This window comes from Pteropus alecto, unplaced genomic scaffold (genome assembly GCF_000325575.1).
Source record: "Pteropus alecto unplaced genomic scaffold, ASM32557v1 scaffold45, whole genome shotgun sequence".
In the NCBI taxonomy this organism is placed as follows: domain Eukaryota; kingdom Metazoa; phylum Chordata; class Mammalia; order Chiroptera; family Pteropodidae; genus Pteropus; species Pteropus alecto.
Genome location: NW_006442491.1, coordinates 39,090,221 through 39,100,131, shown reverse-complemented (window position 1 = coordinate 39,100,131; position 9,911 = coordinate 39,090,221).

Genomic DNA, 9,911 nt, shown 5'->3' with positions numbered 1-9,911 from the left:
TTTTTGAGTTCAAAGCTGCTGTTGGGGGCGGGAGGGGGGAAATAAGCCATCCTCACAAAAGAATAAAAATGGGACCTTTGATGGGAAACATGACAGGAAAGCAGAGAAAATACAGAAGTTGAAATATAGCAGATAACAGAGCAGAAAACTTTAAATGGTTTTTAATGAGAGGATTACCCTGAAAAAAAAAAAAAAGCATCTGGGAGAGTGGGAATGATTTAATTATTTTATAGACAAGGAGAGAGCAGATTAGCTGTCACTCGGAAGCTCAGAATTAGTCCGCACATTAGAACTAAGTTTGGGCAGGAAGTTTCCGGTGGCCACGGGCTGGCGGGCTGGCCGTGACTGCAGTGGACTCCCACGTCAGTCACGTGCTTCTCACCGACCGTGTCGGGTCATCGAGTGAGCTGGACCATTAACGCGGATGAATTACGCATCAGACGTAGAGAAAAACCTTTCAAATTACGCCAGGTGGAGTAGTAAGTGTGTTTGTGGACACCCTGGTGTCATACGCCCTACTAAAACCTCGTTCGGAAGACGGTCCCACCTCAATTTCGAATTTCCTTCTAAACTGTAAAGAACTGGCCATAATAACGCCGACTCACGGAGCTCCCCGAGTCCAGAGGCTTAAAACTACAATTGTTCTCTCTCGTGAGTCACGGGTCAGTCGCCTGGCTCCTGGGCTGGACGAAGCTGGACTGGTCCGCCAGCTCAGGGCCACAGGAGGCATCTTGGCTAGTCTTGCTCGGGGGGGCCCCTGGCCCGGTGACCCTGTGGTCACTGGGGCAGCAGCGGCAGACGACAGACATGAGGAGGCTTGGCCCAGGGTGGTATTTGCCCCTGCTCGCATCCCTGAGCCTAAGTCAGCCCTGGGTCCAGGCCCTGCAGGTGGCCCAGGGAGAGGGCAGGGGACGTTGCTGACCTGTGACCAGCCACCAGTGCCCCCAAGGCTGCTCCACCTGCTTTGGGCTCAGGGGACGCAGCCCCGCGGAGTCGAAGAGCCTGGAAGGAGAGAAGTGAGACTCAGCTCTGTGTCTGCGTGTCCCAGCCAAGGGGGCCCGGGCGGCTCCGAGCCTCTCCCCCCAACACTCCTGCAGAAGCGGCCCCTGTAGTTGGGGTGCTCGGAAAGGCTCCTCGGGGCCCCAGCGTTCGGTGTGGAGTCTCAGGCTGGCCGATGCTGGTCCTGCATCGTCCGACCCTCAGTTTCCTACCTGTGAGATGAGGATTAAGCCTTCTCCCTTTTCCCTGGTTTTCAGCCCAGTGAGGCCAGGTCGGACTTCTCGCCCCCCGAACCGTGAGATAATGTTTGTGTTTCAGCCGCATGTTTGTCACAGGGGACTGATACAGTCCCCAAAGACTCATTGTCCTTCAGGGGAGACAGACCGCAGGCTCCCGCAGAGGGTGAAAAGCCCGGCACTACTGCACACACCTGGGGGCGCGCTCAGGTGGGCCGGGAGACGCGACGGCCCCCCGGGAAGCGTCAGAAACAGGCGAGCCCAGGTGCTTTTCCTGTGAGGCTCTCGGCCCCTCTGGCGAGGTCCCCAGGCCCCCTCCCCCACTGCCGGGGCTCTCCTCCCAGTCCCCGGCCGCAGGGTCAGCGAGGGTGCCAAACCTGAGCCAGCAGCAGAGTCCCAGGAGGGCTGAGGAGGCCCGGGCCAGCCCGCCCCGGGATGGGGGAGCGGGGTCAGCGGCGGGGGGCGGGCCGAAACTGCATTTCTAACGGCCCCGGGGGACGTGCTGTCGGAACCTGTGCAGCGGCCCCAGTGCGTCCCACTGTGTGCTGTGGTGGTCCACATGGCTCGTCCTCCCTGACCTAGCAGGCGGCATTTATTGAGCACCTACCATGCGCAAAGCACCGAACTGGGCTTTTCACGGGCAGGAGGGTCTCGCGGAATAGGGAGGGGGAAGCAGGCTGGGTTGGCCATCAGATGCAAGGACAGCGAGCCTGCCTGCAGCACCTGTTCCCATAGCACGGCTCTGCCAGGCGACTAGGACCCCTGGGTCCCTCCCCCTTGGCCCCCACAGGCCCCCGCCCCCTGCAGCCCTGTGCGTACAGCAGGTGCTCGCTAAATGCTTACTGAACGAAAGAGCAAACCCTACACAAGCTTTCAGCGGCATTTCTTTATTTCGTCTCGAAGGATCTTCTAGCAACACAGGAAGCGGAATGCGGGGCGCACGGTGAGGCGGAAATGGTTCGGGAGAGTCTCAGGCCTCTCTCCCCCTCCCCCTCCCCCCCCAGAGAGTGAGACTCTGTCACTTGTGCTTCCCTCGGGGGCCCAAGAAACGCCTTCCCGTGGCTGTGACAAATGTGACGAGCATGCAGCCTGCTCAAGACCGTCCTTCCTTTGCTAAAGCAAGTGGGAGCAGCCACTGTCTGTCCCTCCCGAGGACACAGATGACACGTCCAGAAGCAGGGCTCCTGAGAGGCCCCGGCACGTCCCCCTCGTCCCGAGCCCGAGCTCCCGGGGGGAGGGGCGGCTGCTCCTGGTCCTCGTTCACCCAGGTGGGGACGCAGACCGGACTCGCCACCGTCCTCATGGAGACAGCTGCCCGGGGAAGATCCCTCAGGTGCGCCGTGGAGGTCATTTTGTTCGTCGTCTAATCGACTGTCATTAATCGAGGACAGAAAGGAAGAGCCCAGAATAAGAAGAACACAAGGGGCAGCAAGATAGATGGTTGGAGTGAGCGCTGGGCGGAGCGGCCAGGGCGTCGACTCCCCCTTTTCTAATCCGCGCAGTTAACACGGTGATCAGTGCGATCGATCGCGTCGCAGGCGTTTTGAGCTCACCTGCCCATCGATACAAGGTGCTTTGCCGTGGACGCTTCTGACGCTCGCCCGACACGGCCCCGCAAGGCGGCCGGCGGACGGTCACGTGGCGAAACATCCCTGTCCTTCGTGAGACCACACGCGTGACGGTGATTCCGCCGCGGCCGGCCGAGCCCGGCACCGCGCTGCCGCGAGCGAACCCCTCATCCATCAGATGCGTTTCGTCTTTAATATTCGTGGATCGGCCACCCCCGAAGCGGCCCGTGGCCGTGCGTGGGCCACGAGTCCTTGGCCGAGGTCCCAGGCGCGTGCTCCGTGGCCCCAGCGCTGGCTCCAGAGGAGCATTTCCGGGAGGACGAGGCGGCGGGCGGGAGGCGGGCGCCTGCAGCTGTCGCGGGGAGCCCCAAAATAGCCAGAGGGGCTGCCCCGCCCACGGGGTCCCCCAGGCGAGAAGTCGTCGGGATGCCGGAGAGGAGAGCGTGCCCCTGCTGTGGTGTCCCCGCTGTCCTTGCATGGTGCGGTCAGGCGTCTGGGGCTGGTCACTCACCGGGGGCGAGAGGCGGGGCCGCGCAGTGCCCTGGGGTTCCCCTCCCTCTTCTTGTTAGAACAGATTCCCGGGGGAGCTAACCCCACATCCTCTCCAGGAATGAGAGACGGCTCAGGCCAGGTGCCGAGGACACCCCCGGACGCTGCCATTGGTCAGAGGTGATCACGTGACCGCGTCTGAGCCAGGGAGACACAGCTAGAGTTTTTCTTGGCTCACAGAAAGAGGGGTGCACGCTCTTGGGTTTCGTTTTATTTTGTCCGGGGGGTTCTACCTGGGGTGGGTGAGCCTGGAGCTGCCAGTCCACCAGCGGGCCGGGAGAGGGGGAGCGCTGGTACCCCACAGCCCCCACCGCGAGCTGCGATGAATTCGCCATCGCCACTGGTGCCCGTCACCTTCCCCTCACGCTTTGGGGTCATCTGGCCAACACGGGGACGCGCTCCGAGGCCAGGGACTGTCCATTCGGTACGGTCGGCCTGTCTTTGGCGAGAGGTGAGAGAAGCCCCTCCTGGGCCAGGGAGCGGGGAGGGGAGACTCAGAGGCACGGAAGGGAGCTGGGCCGCTGCGCCCCCACGCTTCAGGGAGGCTGGACGCTGGACCTCAGGGGACACTGCAGGTGCGACCAACGCCAGGCTCGCTGCGCTTCTGAGAGGTCCCCCCTGCACAGGCCTGGGAAGCGGGCGATCTGGGGGGAACCAGAAGGTCCCCCCAAGGTTCTCTTGTGTCAGATCCCTGAGACCATTGCATGGCCCAGGCTGTGGGTGCAGGGAGCCCCGAGAAAGCCCGCTCCTTCTGTGGAGCCACCTGTGCCCGTGGCCCTGCTTCTAGAGAGATGCTCCCTCCCCGCCTCCGGGCTCGCCGCCTCCGTGGCCCCCACACAGACGGCCGGGCCTCAGTCAGCCTGAAAGTGAGGGAGGGCCCTTGCCACTCCTTGTCGCCCAGGACAGGGTGGGCGGAGTCTTTGGAGGCGGACCTCGGCCATGTCAACAACCGGACGGTGCGTCTGAGGCCGTCAGTGCCCAGGTGTCCCCAGCCCCGTTCCTGAATCAACCCCGAAAACCTGAAAGCACTGTGACTAGGGCCTGCCCGCCCGGGAGACTGCAAATTGCGTTCTCGTCCTTGGACGTTAGAAATGCACACTCCTTATACATCTTATTTGCCGAGAGCTGTCCGGTCACCTAACTGAGATTTATTTCGAAAACCTCAGTTGGAAAAATTAGAGAGATCATTTCTTGGGGAAGTATTACAAATTACAGTGTGAGAGCATTTTATTTCAAAAGAAATGCTTTTTTCCCTTCTGATCTGCCTTTAAAATGCCGCCATACATAACACGCCCAAATCACTTCTGTCAATTCCTTCATCGGTTACGCTTCCTGCCTGGAGCGCACGGACATCATGCCGGGATGCACCGTCCATCACGCCGGCTCCGCAGGTCCGTGGACGGCGGCAGACCCGCCGGCTCCCTCTCGTCTGGCCCCGGGCGCGTGTGCGGGGGTGTGCGCATTGCGTGAACGCATGCACGTGCATGTGCGAACATGGGCATGTGTGCACGCGTGTGCGTTCATGGGTGCATGCGTGCTTGCACAGGTGTGTGGATGTGTGTGTGCATGTGAGTGTGCGTGTATGCCTGGGCTTGTGCACATGTGCGCTTCCGTGTGTGCATGCACACGCGTGTGTGTTGGGGTGGACGGAGCATGGAGAGGACAGTGCAAAATGCGCGTGAGTTTCAGGACAAATTAATGAGCCCTGGGTCCCAGCTCCTTCCTCTGAGCTCTGAGCCCCTCTGCCGTCCCAGCCAACGTCCTCCTGCAGGACGGAGCAAGGAGCAGGGACCTGGCGTCCGGTCCCTCGCTCTGGCATCCCTCACTGCCACTGCCCGATCTGTGAGGTTGGCCAAGGGCTTACTCCCCTGCCCTTTGTCCTCGAGTGACATGGAGCTCAGGGTACAACCGGCTTCCCGGAGGCCCGTGTGGCGAGCAGTGAAGCGCTGTTAGTGACCGGCCCAAACCCCACGCTGCCCCTGGGCGGGGGCGCTGCCCGAACAGGCCCGGCCCATGTGCAGGTGGTGACGGTGCTGTTTCCTTCACAGCCCAGGCCTGGTTCAGACCAAGCTACGTCTCCCGGAGCGGACTAGGGGTGTGTCGAGGACAGACGAGGACTCTGACCGCGGCCCCCACTCTCTACGGCCACCCTCCCCTAGCAGGAACCTCCAGCCTCCTACCCGGCGAGCCCCACACCTGCCCGAACTGTCAGGCCGTCCGGCGATGCAGGGAACCCCTGAACCAGGCTGGCCAGCAGTCCGTCGTCTCCCAGACTCTGCCTGGCCCCAGATCCCGTCACCTCTCCTGCGGCCTCGGCCCTGTCACCCCCGCACTTCCCCGAAGCCAGGTCCAGGCCTCCTCATTCGTTCTCGAAACGCCATGCCGGAAGCCATGAGGTCCGTGGTGAAACCGGGAGACTGTGGCCCGCAGTCCGGAGCGCACAGTCAGTGTGCCGTGCGTTGCTGCGTCCACTCTCCCGCCCCGGGGCTCCCCACCCCGCTTCCGTCCAGCCGCCATGCTGGTGGGACTGGTCTTCACTTTCTGCAACAAGACTTCTCTCCCGCCTTCTTTCCTTGAGTTTAGGACACGCTGCCCCCAGCTCCTTGTAGGCCGCCAAGGAAGAGCTCCTGACGTGTGGCGACCTTTTAGGACGAGCGGTTTGGCTCCCGTCCGCCCCGCCCGCTCCCGCTGAGCCGGCCCTGGGCTTTCTCCTTCCACGGCGAAAACGTCCACTTACAATTTTTCTTAAATTAAAAAAAAAATCTAAAGCAGAGGTTAATTCGTCCACTTTCCTAAAACGAATAAGTAGCTGTAATTGGTTTTATTTTTTTTTAATTGCGTTTTTCTCCATCATGCAGGGAACAAGCACTCCTCAAGCCAAAGCAATTTGGCACGGGCTTATGAGGGTTGAAAAAAGCAGCAAATGTCTCCCACAGCCACCTTTCCCGCCGGCCTCCCAGGGCCGGCCTGCCATCGCCATGACAACCTCAGTCCCACATCCATGACCCGTGGCAGGTGCGTCATGCAGAGGGCACCCTGCCCATGGAGCCGTCTCCCGCGGTCCGGGGATGCTCACTCCTGCAGGTCCAGCCAGAGGTCCTTTTCCTCCTTGTGGCCTCTCGATGTCTCCCCGTCACAGCCCCCGCCACGGAGTACCTGGCGGCCGTCCCCACGCATGAAGTGGAGTCTGTCCCGGGGTTCTGCGTGCGTCGTCCCCAGCACCCCCACTCTGATCGGGCAGAGGGGAAGATTAGAGGTTGCAACCCACGTGTTTGGTAAGATGGGAAGCCTCAGCCCTAGGACGAACGGACTCGGTCGTCCCCTGGGGACTTTAGTTCCCGGCGGGGCTGACTAGGAGGTCCAGGGTTCTGCAGGCCGTCGGGACAGACGCCCCGGCAGAGAGCTACAGGACAAGACGCTCGCCGTCCTCGGCCAGGAGGGAAACGCAATCGAAGCCGCGGTGACGTCCCGTGAATAACACCTGCCTGACGGCAGAGTGCCAAGCACCGCACGCGCCGGGCAGGGCGCGGGCCCCGGGAAGGCCCCTTCCCGCCTCGCGGCCACCCCGGAGGGCAGCTCGGCCGCTTCACTAAGTCACACGTGCCACGGTTACCGGTGGCCCAGGGCCCTTGCTTCTCGGTATCGCCCTAGACACGCAAATGTGCACGCTCCCCTAAGCAGCGTCACTCACGACCGCCCCGACCTGAAACAGCCCCCGCGTCCCCAGTGCGTGAGCGGCCGCATGAACACACTGGAGCGGCCGCACGGTGGGAAGACGCTCGGGCTGGGAGGGCTGGGCCGCGCACGGTGGCGGCCGTGAGCCCCAAACGCACTCCATGGCGCTTTGTGCCACCGGCACGGTGTCCTTGGCGGGGCGGAGCTGTGGAGCCGGAGGATGCCGGTGGCCGGCGGGTTAGCCGGGGGGCGCTAGACACGGGGGCTGTGGTGGCCGGGGACACCGTCCACCCTCACAGCGAGGGCTGTCACGAGAAGCCACGCGTGCGGAGAAGCTCCTGCAGCACACGCCGAAGAAGGCGAATTTCATGCACATAAAAAAAAAAAAAATGAAAAGTGTCTCGCAGACGGGAAAGCGACATTCCTTACGGTTGCTCAGACTTCTCACCCGCTCCGCACGAGCAAGGCGACCCGAGACGTCCGCGCCGGGCTGGGGGCCCGCACGTCGGTGGCCCGCTGGGTCGTCCCGGGGGCTCTGAGACTGTCCGCCGTCAGCCAAGAGTCGCCGCCTGGGGGCGGAAGCAGGGCTCAGGGTGACAGGTGTGCAGCTGCGGTGCTCAGGTGTGAGGCTCCCAGATGCGCCTTTCGGCATGGAGGGTCCGAGATGAGCAGAACAGGCACAGACCAGCCCGGAGCCACGTGCGTGCCCGAGGCGGAGCGCGAGGTTAGAAACCAAGGCTGCGAGATTCTCCCAGAAATTAAAAAATAATAATAATAAAAAAATATAAGTTAAAATCACGACTCACCAGAACCGGGCCACGCAGAACACGTGCCCAGCCGGCTTGCATTTCCTCCTTACTCCCCACTGCCCTCCACTCGGAGACGGCACAGGGCCAAGAGCTCGGGCGTCAGTCCAGATTTCAGCTCTGAGTCACAGGAAGCCCAGCTTAACGACGGAAACCAGAGCGCAAAACTCTGGCACGTCCAGGGTGGCTGATCTAGGCATCGCTGATGTTCCTGAGGACGAGATGCTTTCATCTTTCCATCCAGCCCTCCTGTTGGCGTCCCAGGCCTGTCCCTCATCGTCCCAAGGGGGCTGCCACAGCACCGAGCATCTCATCTTTACACAGCGTCGCCCCAGGCGGTCTGCACCCCCTTTTAAGAGATAGAAAATCTTCTCCGGGAGCCCCTCAGCAGACCGCCCTTCATGCCCCGATCCTGGTTTAGGAAGTCCAAAACCGATCTCTGTCAAGAGCGCTGGTTTAATTAATCAAGATTCATTGCCCTTGGGGCTGGAGAATGGCCCCAGCTCCTCTGCCTCGGGGTCCCCTGCCTCATGGACAAAATTGTTCTCTAAGTGAGGAGGAAGCGGGGGCATGTTTGGGTTTGTAGTAGCTGCCAACTGCTTTTGTGGTTTTTACAAGTAAATTTTTCTAATTTTTTGGCCTCTGGTTTGGCGCTCCGTATTCCACATTCTCACAGAGCTTCAGATTAAAACAGGAAAGTGGCTGTTGACTTCGGTTTAGGGAGAGAAGTGCCTGACAGCCGCACACTCCTTTGGGACCCCGATGACATTGAGTGGGGCGGGGACAGCCTGGAGAGCCACCTGTCACGAGAAATAATGATCCCAGAATGATCTTGAACCAACAAGGAGAAATTGAGTCGTGTTCATTATCTTCCCGATCCCAAGACAGATGGGCACGTCTATACTTAGCAACGTGTCCAACACCGAGCATTTTCATAGCAACCAGGAAAATGTTTGCTGATTAGTCTTCAGTTAACTTTAATCGTTCATTCATTTAGTTAACTAGAACATCTTGCCTGAGCTCAACAGTTAATTGAGACTTTCCATTACGGTTCTTGCAAAGTGAGAAAGGAGGGGAAGAGGGGGCCCCACAGCTCCGGGAAAACTCAGAGTGGAGAGATTCCCAGGCTGGGGGGGACGGCGCCTGGAGCCCCAGGAAGTCGATGACCCACGTACGCTTTCAACCAATGTGTCCGAATTTCTCGTCCGCTGAAGGCTCTGTGCTGGGCCCTTCTGGGAGTAAAAAGATAAAGAGCCTGAAAAATGATCACGCACAGTATTTGTGATGAGTGGCCGAAGACAATGGGGCAGAGGTGACCAGCAAATTCCAGACGCCGCGTCTCCTAGCAGCGGCGGGACGGGAGCCACCTTCGCTTGGTCCCCCCACGGCCACTCCGAATGACGTCCCGAGACTGAACGCGTCAGCGTCTGGAGGTTTCCCAGATGGAGGAGAATGGTGAGCTCGATTTCCGACAAGAAGGAATGAGTGGGCCAGTTTGCGGCCCCTTATGACTCAGGTTGGGTTCCGCAGTTAAATAGTCCACTCACAGATTCAATCCACACGTGGCTACAGGCGGTGCTCAGGTGAAGAAGCATCCATCCCCCCATCACCCCACGGCACACACACCGCCAGCTCACCTGATACAGGTGGTTGGGCAAATCATGATGATAACGCGTGCGGGTTTCGTCATCACGAAGAAGGAAAGATCTCTGAGGTGGGACCCCGAAGACGAGTGGCAGTGATCCGGGAGAAGTGTTTTCTGTCCTTCTGGAAAATTCTTAAGCTATTAGGACGTCACACCCTGAGATATGACTTGACCCCACATCTGGGAATGAGCTGGTCCAGAGCCAGCGTGGGGGAAGAGGGATCCATCGGGTCATCCATGTCCTCCCGTCTCGCAAGGTCCCGGTTCCTTTTGGGTAGCTGGCCCTGCAAACCCCTCACTTTCTTAAATCTCACTTTGGATTTCATTAAAAACACCAAGGTCATTCGCTGATGATTCCAGCGCCTTCTGAGGTCTGTTCGCTTTATGGAGTCCCATTAAAGTTCGCTGCGGATACGTTCAGAACGTTACCTGT